This window comes from Zea mays, chromosome 8, assembly GCF_902167145.1.
Source record: "Zea mays cultivar B73 chromosome 8, Zm-B73-REFERENCE-NAM-5.0, whole genome shotgun sequence".
Taxonomy (NCBI): Eukaryota; Viridiplantae; Streptophyta; class Magnoliopsida; order Poales; family Poaceae; genus Zea; species Zea mays.
The window spans coordinates 171,378,996-171,392,952 of NC_050103.1; the positions used below are offsets into that span (position 1 = coordinate 171,378,996).

The 13,957-nt window shown below is 47.2% G+C and overlaps 1 non-coding gene across 1 annotated transcript; it reads left to right on the plus strand.

The window, feature by feature from the left end:
* The first annotated feature begins 1,774 nt into the window (after positions 1-1,774).
* TRNAS-AGA (transfer RNA serine (anticodon AGA)) lies at positions 1,775-1,856 on the plus strand. The gene has a single exon. It is a non-coding gene; the product is annotated as a tRNA-Ser (tRNA).
* Positions 1,857-13,957: the final 12,101 nt, after the last annotated feature.

A 13,957-nucleotide genomic window follows, 5' to 3' on the forward strand; every position in this document is an offset into this window, starting at 1 on the left:
CCTTAATATATATAGGGATAGTTTGGATCCGTTTCTAAGCGTCTTCCAAAAGCAACCACGGATTTAGAGGGGTAAACTCGTGTGTAAAAGAGATTAGTTGCGTCTGATTTGATCTATTCGCGGACCGTCCGTGGACTAGACCATCCGGTGCTCAGGGCCAGACCGTCCAGTCGTGTCTAGTGCTACAAATGGTGTTTTTCAACACCATGCTTATATTTTTACTTTCTGAATCCTTATGTCATCCATCTTATGCGCTGGAGACGTAAATGATTGAATATTGAGTACCCATGGTACTATGGTAGTGTGATGTATATGACTATTGCCCATAAATCAATACACAAAGTGGAAGTTAGATTGTGTGATGGTCATTCATCGCCTTTTATCTAGTTTTTAGTCACTACATCTTAATTTTTGCAGAAGTGTCTGGTTCGGGATTTCAGTATATCTTTAGAAAAAAGGTTGAGTGGAGCAACTTTCCTGAGACTCTGCCTATGTTTGGATGGTGTGAAGGGGAAACACAAAAGTGTAATGTGTCTTGGACTCATGGTCGTGATAGATTTATGTTGAAATACCACCGGTTCCTACAAAACTGGGTTGATCATCCCTTCGTTCAACATTTGGATTCTCAGTGGTCATCACTCGAAACAAATCCTCTACTCTACAGGTTCTCTCTCGAACACTAATGCTGAAAACAAGGGTCCTGGTTTCCATCAAATTAGTGTGAATGTAGATGGTGTATCAGTCTGGAAACATTCTTCAAATCCAACAAATAAGATGGCAGGAATTAAGTTCAGACCTTGGATCTGAGAATAGGGCAATGTCTTGCGCCGTCTAGTTTTCGAGCAATGATATGTAGCCAAACTCGAACTTTGCATGTTAGGTTAATCATGCCATAGTACTTTATATGGAAACTGAAAATCCCTTCAAAGATAAAGATTTTTCTTTGGTATTTTCAGCAGGGAGTAATTTTAACAAAAACAACCTAGCTAAGAGAAATAGGATTGGACATCAAATGTGTTGTTTTTTACCCATAACGAAACAATTAAACACCTCTTCTTTGATTGCCAGCATGCTAGGTTTGTTTGGAGAATAGTACATATTGCTACTGGGATAAATCTACCAAGATCCATGACTCATTTGTTTGGGAATTGGTTGAGAGGCATATGAAGTAGAGATCGAAATGATATTTTTTGTAGGAGTAGCAGTTATGTTATGATATTGTTTTTGAGAAAAATTTACCTTTCCTTTTTACATGTTATTTTCAGGGAAACTTACTGGTTGCATTTTTGGATGCTACTACAACGTGAAGATGTAAAAAGAGACTTTTCGCTTGACAAGCAAGATACTGGAGGTCGTTGATCTAGATATTTTCGCAAAGAGTAGATGGAGTAGTAATAATAGACTTTACCTATAAGAAGCTCTTATCTTTGCATTTGTTTAATTTTTTTACAGCTAATTATCAGCTGAATATATTGTAACAACTTGGCTGTGTGCGGTTGAAGAGGCCGGAACCTTCTTCCGTTTTCTAAAAAAACGTGACACCAGGAAAATGTCGTGCCACATGAATTGTCAGGGGGCAACTTAATTTTACAGCATGGATAACTAAAACCGTTGCATGGTTATGTTCTTACATGTTTGCGATATAAAATAATGAAATTAAATTCCCAGCAAAAGTGGTCGTGCCGGAGTGGTTATCGGGCATGGTTACATGCATGGTTATGTTCTTACAAATTTATGTTAACTTTAACAATGTAAATTAAAACTTCCAGCAAAAGTGGTCGTGCCGGAGTGGTTATCGGGCATGACTAGAAATCATGTGGGCTTTGCCCGCGCAGGTTCGAATCCTGCCGACCACGCCTTTTTTTTCTTTCTTTTTTCTGTTTTTTTTCTCATTTCATTCTTTTCTTCCCTACTAGATTTTCCATTTTCGTAGCCTCGTAGGTCCATGGTTTCAGATTAAGATATGACTATTTATGAATATGTATATCAATGTTGTTTGGATGGATGGAATATATCACTTTTTTTAAAAAAAATTGGATATCTAGGATGTGCATACTTATGTAATTGTACTAGGTGAATGCCCGTGCCTTGCAACGGAAATATATAATATCACTATAACTTATGTACAAATGAGTGTTATATTGTTATAGGTGAGTGTCCATGCGTTGCAACGGAAACATATAATACCACGATAACTTAACTACAAATATGTGTTATCTTGTTATGAGAAAATGTTTTGTAATCCATTTGCCATCCTAGCCATACATAAAGTGTGCTCGAGGACCTTCTCGACCTTGCTCACTGAAGTTTCATGTTGATACGATTAAAACTTGCTAAAAGATTTAATTAGAAAAATACAATGTGATCCATGAGGATCCTCTGATTGTCATAGTTCCACATGATGCTAAGCAGTGTCTAAAACATGTGACGTGCTTTGTGCGCCGTGCTAAATTTCAATACTCTTCAACGCTTCTCAGATTCTCAAAGATTACAAGAAAGTTCTATAAATGATGCCTCTATAGAAGATATCTCTTGGAGATGTATGATATGCACATACAAATTGCAATACTAAAACACTACTACTTTGCTTACTGTATAAATTTCAGAACATTATATAAGTGAAAATATGTCCCTCCTTTCCAAGTCCTTGTTTCAGATGGTCAACCATCTCTCATCAGGTTTCAAGGGGTGCATATCCTGCATTGCAAGCACATAATAATAAAAAATATCCATGTTCCAAGGGAAAAAATATGTATGGCAAGCTGCTTGCGAGAACCATAGACATGTGTAATCAAATGTTTGCCTAGCAATAAAGTAAGCCATATTGATAATACAGTTTTTATCTTCTGGTCTGGTCCATTCCACTATAACATACATTTGTAGTTGATGATAGTGAATGATGCCAAAAAAATAACTGTAACGCCCCGAATTTTTGCAGTTGAATTTTTTTTTCTTTTCTTTACTCGCCAAAATTCGGGCGTTACCTTTCCTTTTTCGTTTTCCCTCGCTAAACCTTGACCTTTTCCAAAGTTCTAGCGGGATTCGGTTTGGAATTCCCGTGTAATGAAAAACCCTAAATACTTTATGTTGTTTGATGCACCATGCCGAACCTTGCATTTCTTTTGATTGCTTTGAAAGTGCAAATGCATTCATGTAGAAAGATCGGATTTCGAAAATGAGGAGAAGATCTTTTCTTTCTTTTTCTCTCTCTTTCTCTCTCCTCTTTTTCTCTCTCTCTCCCGCGCCGTGGGCCGACCCCGGCCGGCCCAGCCGCCCCTGGCGCCCCCCCCTTGGGCCCAATTGGCCCATGCCGCCCCCCACCTCCCCTTTTTCCCCAAAAACCCTCTCCCTCTCCCTCTCATTTTTTCCCTCTCTCATTCTCTCCCTAGCCGCCGCCCCTACCCGCCCCTGCCCTAAGCCGCCGCCGCCCCCTGCTCGGCCGCCGCCCCCTGCCGGCCGCCCCTCGCCGTCGCTCCCCAACGCCGGTGAGCCCCCCCCTCCTCCCTCTCTCCCCCCATCCCTCCCCTTTCCCCTCGCCGCTCGGCGCCATGGCCGCCGCCATGGCCGGCTCGGCCCGCCCCCCCGGCCGCGCCCTGGCCGCCCGGCCGCCCGCCCTGGCCGCCCGGCCGCCCGCCCGGCCGCCCGCCTGGCCGCCCCAGCCCGCCTGGCCGCGCGCCCCTGGCCGCGCGCCCCTGGCCGCGCGCCCCTGGTCGCGCGCCTTGGCCGCCCGCCCGGCCGCGCCCCCGCCCCTGCGCAGGGCCGGTTCAACCGCCCCTAGGGCCGGTTCAACCGCCCCCCCCCCTCTGTTTTATTATTATTATTATTATTATTTTATTTTATTTTATTTACTTTCTGTGATCCTAGTTACTTTATTTTAGGTAGGTTAATCATTGTTCATGCCATGGAAATAGGAAGTTTAATTTAAAATTCTGTTATGCTAATTGATTCATGTAGTTAATTGTTTATCTCGTGCAATGTTGATCAACTTAAAGTGATTAGGTTTCCATTAGTGTATATGTAACAGAATTCTTTTGTTAAGAACCAATTGTAATTGATCGTTAGTGCATAAGATTTAACCCCCTGCGAGACCCTTTCCCGTTTCTTTCTAACCATAACAAATGCGATATCGAATGTCATACTTGATGCATACTTACTTTATTTGTTCCCTTGTATGGTGTACTGTTCTTTTGTATTAAATGTGGATGGATGTATGTATGTTTGCAATCGCATAGAGAACGATTCGGTCGAAGAGCCCGAGGAACCCGCAGGAGAAGCCCCTGAGCAGCAGTCGTTTGGTGGAGGCAAGTGTCCCTTGACCTATCTCTGTCCTATTCATTATTTAATTCACCTCCCGCTTTACACATTTATACCTAAGGATTGACTAGTTTTTTTGTTATCCATGTCCTTGTTTACCTATCTGGGTTGGATTATTACTGTTTAGCTTTATGCTATTGCTCAACCTCTAATCAATGAACATGATGAGATTATCTATGATACGCTGTTTTCCCTTCTCTTATTATGATGTGGTACTTGTGGTCTTCAAGGGGGCTCGAGCGGTTTCTCGAGTGCCTCTCCGTAAGGACCTGTTCTATGGATGACCGCCCGGGAAAACAGTGCAACCATGAGGGTGGAATGGGGTGCCCTTAGCTGAATAATTAGAGGATCCGGGGTGTAGTTCACTTAGCCGTCGTGCCGTCAATGGGGCTCGGTGTATGCGGCTCGCTCTGCCAAGTTTGGGTTCGCCCCTTGTGGAGGAGTGCGGTGCATTTAGGAAACCTAACGGGTGGCTACAGTCCCGGGGAATCTTTGTAAAGGCTTCGTAGTGAATCCCTGGCCATTCACCTCGGGAGTGAATAAGGGTCTTGCAAGCCCGGGCCAGAGAGGGAATCACGGCTTGTGGGTAAAGTGCACAACCTCTGCAGAGTGTTATGAAACTGATATATCAGCCGTGCTCACGGTTATGAGCGGCCAAGGGAGCTCCAGTGATTAGTGGTACTTGATCAGAGATACTTCGGTACAGGTGGATATGAGATTGATGGTTTTGATCATGGTTATGGTGCTGGTAAGTGGTACTCTTTCCGTTTGGAAAGGAGTACGTTTGGGTTAATAACTTGGGTTAATGCTAAAACTTGGCTTTCTACTAGTAAGTAATAATCTGACCAACTAAAAGCAACTGCTTGACTTATCCCCACATAAAGCTAGTCCACTACAGCCAAACAGGATACTTGCTGAGTATGTTGATGTGTACTCACCCTTGCTCTACACACCAAACCCCCCCCCAGGTTGTCAGCATTGCAACCACTGCTCAGGCGAAGATGAAGCCGTGGAAGGAGACTTCCAGGAGTTCAAGACTACGACGAGTTCTAGGTGTGGGTTAGCGGCAACCCCCAGTCGGCTGCCTGTGAAGGCCGCGTTATCTACGTTTCTTTTCCGCACTTTGATTTATTGTAAGACTTATATGGACGTCTCAGACGTATGATGTAATCGACTATTTCCCTTATTAATACTATTTTGAGCACTGTGTGATGATGTCCATATTATGTAACTGCTGTGTACGTGAATAACTGATCCTGGCACGTACATGGTTCGCATTCGGTTTGCCTTTTTAAAACCGGGTGTGACATAAGTGGTATCAGAGCCGTGCTGACTGTAGGACCGCTAACCTAGAGTAGAATGGTCGTTCTAAGGATTATAGACCTCTGTCCCTACCTTGACTTTGATATCTCTTCAAAAGTTGGTCCTACCAACCAAACCTATGTTCTACTATATATTATACCTTGCTAAAAAATTGTGTTTCATTCTGATCCTTCATTTACTTATTATTTGCTGGTCATATTAATTTTGTTCTCACCCTTTTGCTTGCGATGTCTTTTGTAGATGGCTCGACTTAGACACACTGCACGAAAGTCAGTCATCCCCTTCTTACCCTCCCGCCTTGCTGAGCGTCCGCTTCGCCGTCCCGTGGCCGGACAGTCCAGCCACTTGGAGAGACTACACCACCGCCTGCGTGAGGAGCAGGAGCGTCGACGACAGGAGCAGCAGAGCTCTTTCTTCTCGCTCCAACAGGAGATAGAGTCTGTGAGGAGCTTCTCCCCTGTGCTTCCTCTGGAGGCGCCCCCTGCACCACCACTGGGTGCCCCAGCTTCTGGAGTAGCTGCTGGAGGAGACCCAGACGACGGAGATGGCGACGACAGCTCGAGCCACGACACCGACTTCTCTGCTAACCCTGAGCCGGAAGGATGGGTTGCTCGACCCATCACTCGCGACGCTGCTCGCGGGTGTCACTTCCATGATGCGCTCGACACCCTGCTACGTCGGGCATTTGACCGGCATACTTGGTCCGTCGAGTATCGCTGTGTGGTCTACCAGCATAGTCGCGGGGTCTACCCGGACCGCTGGGAGGCAACTTGCTTGGTGCGCTGCCCGGAGAACAGTCTTCAGGGTGCAGAGGCCTGTTCAGAGCACTATTCCATCTCTGAACGGGACTCAGCTGAGGCAGCCATGCAGGATGCTGCACGGCGTGCGCTTTCGCACTACTGCTCGGTTTTCGGTGGGGCAGCTGACGGTCTTGACCTGAAGTATTACCCCCGCCGTCCATCTGGCAGCACAGGATGCGTGATTGTCTCACCCGTCGGTGAGGGCAATCCTAGGTTGAGCAGCACAGTCAACCTAGCCGTCGTGCTAAACACGGAGCTGGACCATGCATTAGATGAGCTGAGTAGGGCTCGTGCTGAGATCGCCCTGCTGCGGGCTGAGCGCGCGGAACGTCGTCACTTGGATGGTGGTTCCCCCGCTCCCGTCGGGACTCAGCACCCGTACCGCTCACCTCAGCGTGGACACCAGTCGTATGGCAATCCCGACTGCAAGACCAAGATAACTCTAGAACCATAGATCATTAGAGTTGGATCTTGTAATTAATACGAAATATATACATAGAAGCTTCAGTCTTAGCGTTAGCCTCGCTTTAGTTAGTCTTAGTTAGACAGGGTAGTTTGCTATATCCTGTGCATTTATGTTTGTCATGATGAACTATGTTTGGTTTGGATCTTTGTAATGACTGTTATCAGAGTGTGGGTATCCCCCGCATTTTGGTTTACCTATTATGTTAATGGAGTTAGTTATATAGTTGGGAAACCCCTTTTATTCCACTTTCCTTTCTATCTGAGAAGCTGTGTGGTCTGTGTTGGAGATCAGTGAAGATGCTCATCTGTTCAGTGCTGTTGAAGAATTCTATTCTCTTTTCTTATGCTGCAAGATCTGCCAGATCAGTTCTGATGTGTGGTTGCATTCTGCAGATGTCAGAGAACAGGCGCAGAGGAGGAAGGCGTGCTCAGCAGGAGCGAGCCGCTCAACAGGATGAGGTGCCCCAGCAGCAGCACCTGCCGCCCCCGCCCCCGCCCCCGATGTCCATCGAGCAGATGTTTCTGATGCAGACTCAGGCAGTTCAGGCCATCGGTCAGACTTTGGCCGCCATTCAGCAGCAGCAGCAACAGCAGCAGGCCCCACCTCAGCCTCAGATGCCTCAGATGCCCAGAGACAAGCGTGCTGAATTCATGAGAGGTCATCCACCAACGTTCGCTCATTCTTCTGACCCCATGGATGCTGAAGATTGGCTGCGCACTGTGGAGCGGGAGTTGCATACCGCTCAGTGCGATGACAGGGAGAAAGTTCTGTATGGTCCCCGTCTGTTGAGAGGAGCAGCCCAGTCATGGTGGGAGTCTTACCTCGCCACCCATGCCCATCCTGACGCCATCACTTGGGAAGAGTTCAGAGGTAGCTTTCGTCAGTACCATGTGCCTGCAGGTCTGATGACAGTGAAGAAGGAGGAGTTCCTGGCCCTTAAGCAAGGGTCATCATCTGTCAGTGAGTATCGAGACAGGTTTCTGCAATTGTCTCGCTATGCTCCTGAGGATGTCAACACTGACGCCAAGCGACAATACCGTTTTCTGAGAGGCTTGGTCGACCCCCTGCAGTATCAACTGATGAATCACACCTTCCCGACATTCCAGCACCTGATTGATAGAGCGATCATGACAGAAAGGAAGCGCAAGGAGATGGAAGATCGTAAGCGCAAGATCAGTGGACCCCAGCCTGGAAGCAGCCGCCCTCGTTTCTCAGGCAATCAACCTCAGCAGTTCAGGCAGAACCAGCGTCCACCTCAGCAGCATCAACAGTTTCAAAGGCAGTACCCTCAGAATCAGTATCAGAACCGCCAGAGCAATCAGTCAGGAGGTCAGTTTCAGAGGCAGAATCAGCAGGCACCTCGCCTTCCTGCCCCAGCAAACCAGCAGAACAATCAGGCAGCACCAGCTCAGATCGGAAACAGAGCATGTTTCCACTGTGGAGAGCAAGGCCACTGGGTGATGCAATGCCCGAAGAAGGCAGCCCAGCAGCAGTCAGGCCCCAATGCCCCAGCAAAGCAGAATGTGTCTCAGCCTATAGCAGGCAACCGCCCTCAACAGCGCTATAATCATGGAAGATTGAATCACTTGGAGGCTGAAGCAGTTCAGGAGACCCCCGGCATGATAGTAGGTATGTTCTCAGTCGACTCCCATATTGCAGAAGTGTTATTTGATACTGGAGCAACGCATTCTTTCATTACTGCATCATGGGTAGAAGCACATAATCTTCCAATAACTACCATGTCAACCCCCATTCAAATTGACTCAGCCGGTGGTAGAATTCGAGCCGATAGCATTTGTTTGAATATAAGTGTGAAAATAAGGGGGATAGCATTTCCCGCCAACCTTATAGTAATGGGTACTCAGGGAATAGATGTCATCCTAGGGATGAATTGGTTAGATAAGTATCAGGCAGTTATCAGTTGTGATAAAAGGACAATCAAGTTGGTGTCCCCACTAGGAGAAGAAGTGGTGACTGAGTTAGTCCCGCCTGAGCCAAAGAAAGGAAGTTGTTATCAGATGGCTGTCGATAGCAGTGAAGCAGATCCAATTGAGAGTATCAAGGTTGTGTCTGAATTCCCAGATGTGTTTCTAAAGGACTTACCGGGTATGCCACCAGAGCGGAAAGTTGAGTTTGCTATAGAGCTTCTTCCTGGAACCGCCCCTATCTCCAAGAGAGCTTACAGAATATCTGGACCGGAGTTGGTTGAACTTAAGGAGCAGATTGATGAGTTGTCAGAGAAAGGTTACATTCGGCCAAGCACCTCGCCTTGGGCCGCCCCTGTCCTATTTGTGGAAAAGAAAGATGGCACTAAGAGGATGTGCATCGATTATCGAGCTTTGAATGAGGTCACGATCAAGAACAAGTATCCGTTGCCCAGAATAGAAGATCTGTTCGACCAGTTGAGAGGAGCCAGTGTGTTCTCCAAGATTGATCTGAGGTCAGGTTATCATCAGCTCAGGATCCGACCTTCGGACATTCCGAAGACGTCATTCATTTCCAAGTATGGGTTGTATGAGTTCACAGTGATGTCTTTTGGTTTGACCAATGCGCCAGCATTCTTCATGAACTTGATGAACAGTGTATTCATGGATTACCTTGATAAGTTTGTGGTGGTATTCATTGATGACATTCTGGTTTATTCTCAAAGCGAAGAAGAGCACGCAGATCATTTGAGGATGGTGTTGCAGAGATTGCGAGAGCACCAGTTGTATGCAAAGTTGAGCAAGTGTGAGTTCTGGATCAGTGAAGTCCTGTTCTTGGGTCACATAATCAACAAAGAAGGATTGGCTGTGGATCCGAAGAAAGTGGCAGACATTTTGAACTGGAAAGCGCCAACAGATGCTAGAGGAATCAAGAGTTTCATTGGAATGGCCGGATATTATCGGCGATTCATTGAAGGGTTTTCGAAGATTGTGAAACCAATGACAGCGTTGCTAGGCAAAAAGTCGAGTTCAAGTGGACCCAGAGATGTCAAGAGGCTTTTGAAGCGCTGAAAGAGAAGTTGACAACAGCGCCTGTCCTAGTCTTGCCTGATGTGCACAAGCCCTTCTCGATGTATTGCGATGCTTGCTACACAGGTTTGGGATGTGTGTTGATGCAAGAGGGAAGAGTTGTGGCTTACTCGTCCCGACAGCTGAAGGTTCATGAGAAGAATTACCCGATCCATGATCTAGAGTTGGCAGCAGTGGTTCACGCACTGAAGACATGGAGGCACTATCTGTATGGACAGAAATGCGATGTTTACACAGATCACAAGAGTCTGAAGTACATATTCACTCAGTCAGAGCTGAACATGAGGCAACGAAGATGGTTAGAGTTGATTAAAGACTATGAGTTGGAAATTCATTACCATCCAGGCAAAGCAAACGTAGTGGCAGATGCTTTGAGCAGAAAGAGTCAAGTCAATCTGATGGTCGCTCGTCCGATGCCTTATGAGTTGGCCAAAGAGTTTGACAGGTTGAGTCTCGGATTTCTGAACAATTCGCGAGGAGTCACAGTTGAGTTGGAACCTACCTTGGAGCGCGAAATCAAAGAAGCGCAGAAGAATGATGAGAAAATCAGTGAGATCCGGCGACTGATTCTAGAAGGCAAAGGCAAAGATTTTCGAGAAGATGCAGAAGGCGTGATAAGGTTCAGAGACCGCTTGTGTGTTCCCAATGTCCAGTCCATTCGGGAATTGATTCTTAAGGAAGCTCATGAGACAGCTTACTCGATTCACCCTGGCAGTGAGAAGATGTATCAGGATCTGAAGAAGAAATTCTGGTGGTACGGAATGAAGAGGGAAATCGCAGAGCATGTGGCTATGTGCGATAGTTGCCGAAGAATTAAGGCAGAACACCAGAGACCAGCTGGATTGTTGCAACCGTTGCAGATCCCTCAGTGGAAATGGGATGAAATCGGTATGAATTTCATAGTCGGATTGCCTCGCACTCGAGCCGGCTACGATTCCATTTGGGTAGTAGTGGACCATTTGACCAAGTCAGCCCACTTCATACCTGTTAAGACCAACTATAGCAGTGCCGTATTGGTAGAATTGTATATATCTCGGATCGTTTGTCTTCATGGTGTGCCAAAGAAGATAGTGTCAGACAGAGGAACGCAGTTCACCTCTCATTTCTGGCAGCAGTTGCATGAAGCCTTGGGCACACATCTGAATTTTAGTTCAGCTTATCACCCGCAGACAGATGGCCAGACCGAAAGGACCAATCAAATTCTCGAAGATATGTTGAGAGCCTGTGTGTTGCAAGATCAGTCCGGATGGGACAAGCGATTACCTTATGCAGAGTTTTCCTATAACAACAGTTACCAGGCCAGTTTGAAGATGTCACCATTTCAGGCGCTCTATGGAAGGAGTTGTAGAACTCCGTTGCAATGGGATCAGCCTGGAGAGAAGCAAGTGTTTGGGCCAGACATTTTGCTTGAAGCCGAAGAGAACATCAAGATGGTCCGAGAGAATCTGAAGATAGCGCAATCAAGGCAGCGAAGCTATGCAGACACAAGAAGAAGAGAGCTGAGTTTCGAAGTCGGAGACTTTGTTTATCTGAAAGTATCACCGATCAGAGGAGTCAGAAGATTCGGAGTGAAAGGCAAGCTAGCACCCCGCTACGTTGGTCCGTATCAGATTCTTGCAAGACGAGGAGAAGTGGCCTATCAGCTCAGTTTGCCAGAGAATTTGTCTGCTGTGCATAATGTCTTTCATGTGTCTCAGTTGAAGAAGTGCTTGCGTGTGCCAGAAGAGCAGTTGCCAGTGGAGGGTCTGGAAGTCCAGGAGGACTTGACCTACGTTGAGAAGCCAGTGCAAATCCTTGAGATTGCAGATAGAGTCACCCGAAGGAAGACCATCAGAATGTGCAAAGTCAGATGGAATCACCACTCTGAGGAAGAAGCAACCTGGGAGCGTGAAGATGATTTGATGGCCAAGTACCCAGAGCTCTTTGCTAGCCAGCCCTGAATCTCGAGGGCGAGATTCTTTTAAGGGGGATAGGTTTGTAACGCCCCGAATTTTTGCAGTTGAATTTTTTTTTCTTTTCTTTACTCGCCAAAATTCGGGCGTTACCTTTCCTTTTTCGTTTTCCCTCGCTAAACCTTGACCTTTTCCAAAGTTCTAGCGGGATTCGGTTTGGAATTCCCGTGTAATGAAAAACCCTAAATACTTTATGTTGTTTGATGCACCATGCCGAACCTTGCATTTCTTTTGATTGCTTTGAAAGTGCAAATGCATTCATGTAGAAAGATCGGATTTCGAAAATGAGGAGAAGATCTTTTCTTTCTTTTTCTCTCTCTTTCTCTCTCCTCTTTTTCTCTCTCTCTCCCGCGCCGTGGGCCGACCCCGGCCGGCCCAGCCGCCCCTGGCGCCCCCCCCCTTGGGCCCAATTGGCCCATGCCGCCCCCCCCACCTCCCCTTTTTCCCCAAAAACCCTCTCCCTCTCCCTCTCATTTTTTCCCTCTCTGATTCTCTCCCTAGCCGCCGCCCCTACCCGCCCCTGCCCTAAGCCGCCGCCGCCCCCTGCTCGGCCGCCGCCCCCTGCCGGCCGCCCCTCGCCGTCGCTCCCCAACGCCGGTGAGCCCCCCCTCCTCCCTCTCTCCCCCCATCCCTCCCCTTTCCCCTCGCCGCTCGGCGCCATGGCCGCCGCCATGGCCGGCTCGGCCCGCCCCCCCCCCGGCCGCGCCATGGCCGCCCGGCCGCCCGCCTGGCCGCCCCAGCCCGCCTGGCCGCGCGCCCCTGGCCGCGCGCCTTGGCCGCCCGCCCGGCCGCGCCCCCGCCCCTGCGCAGGGCCGGTTCAACCGCCCCTAGGGCCGGTTCAACCGCCCCCCCTCTGTTTTTTTTATTATTATTTTTTTATTTTATTTTATTTACTTTCTGTGATCCTAGTTACTTTATTTTAGGTAGGTTAATCATTGTTCATGCCATGGAAATAGGAAGTTTAATTTAAAATTCCGTTATGCTAATTGATTCATGTAGTTAATTGTTTATCTCGTGCAATGTTGATCAACTTAAAGTGATTAGGTTTCCATTAGTGTATATGTAACAGAATTCTTTTGTTAAGAACCAATTGTAATTGATCGTTAGTGCATAAGATTTAACCCCCTGCGAGACCCTTTCCCGTTTCTTTCTAACCATAACAAATGCGATATCGAATGTCATACTTGATGCATACTTACTTTATTTGTTCCCTTGTATGGTGTACTGTTCTTTTGTATTAAATGTGGATGGATGTATGTATGTTTGCAATCGCATAGAGAACGATTCGGTCGAAGAGCCCGAGGAACCCGCAGGAGAAGCCCCTGAGCAGCAGTCGTTTGGTGGAGGCAAGTGTCCCTTGACCTATCTCTGTCCTATTCATTATTTAATTCACCTCCCGCTTTACACATTTATACCTAAGGATTGACTAGTTTTTTTGTTATCCATGTCCTTGTTTACCTATCTGGGTTGGATTATTACTGTTTAGCTTTATGCTATTGCTCAACCTATAATCAATGAACATGATGAGATTATCTATGATACGCTGTTTTCCCTTCTCTTATTATGATGTGGTACTTGTGGTCTTCAAGGGGGCTCGAGCGGTTTCTTGAGTGCCTCTCCGTAAGGACCTGTTCTATGGATGACCGCCCGGGAAAACAGTGCAACCATGAGGGTGGAATGGGGTGCCCTTAGCTGAATAATTAGAGGATCCGGGGTGTAGTTCACTTAGCCGTCGTGCCGTCAATGGGGCTCGGTGTATGCGGCTCGCTCTGCCAAGTTTGGGTTCGCCCCTTGGGGAGGAGTGCGGTGCATTTAGGAAACCTAACGGGTGGCTACAGTCCCGGGGAATCTTTGTAAAGGCTTCGTAGTGAATCCCTGGCCATTCACCTCGGGAGTGAATAAGGGTCTTGCAAGCCCGGGCCAGAGAGGGAATCACGGCTTGTGGGTAAAGTGCACAACCTCTGCAGAGTGTTATGAAACTGATATATCAGTCGTGCTCACGGTTATGAGCGGCCAAGGGAGCTCCAGTGATTAGTGGTACTTGATCAGAGATACTTCGGTACAGGTGGATATGAGATTGATAGTTTT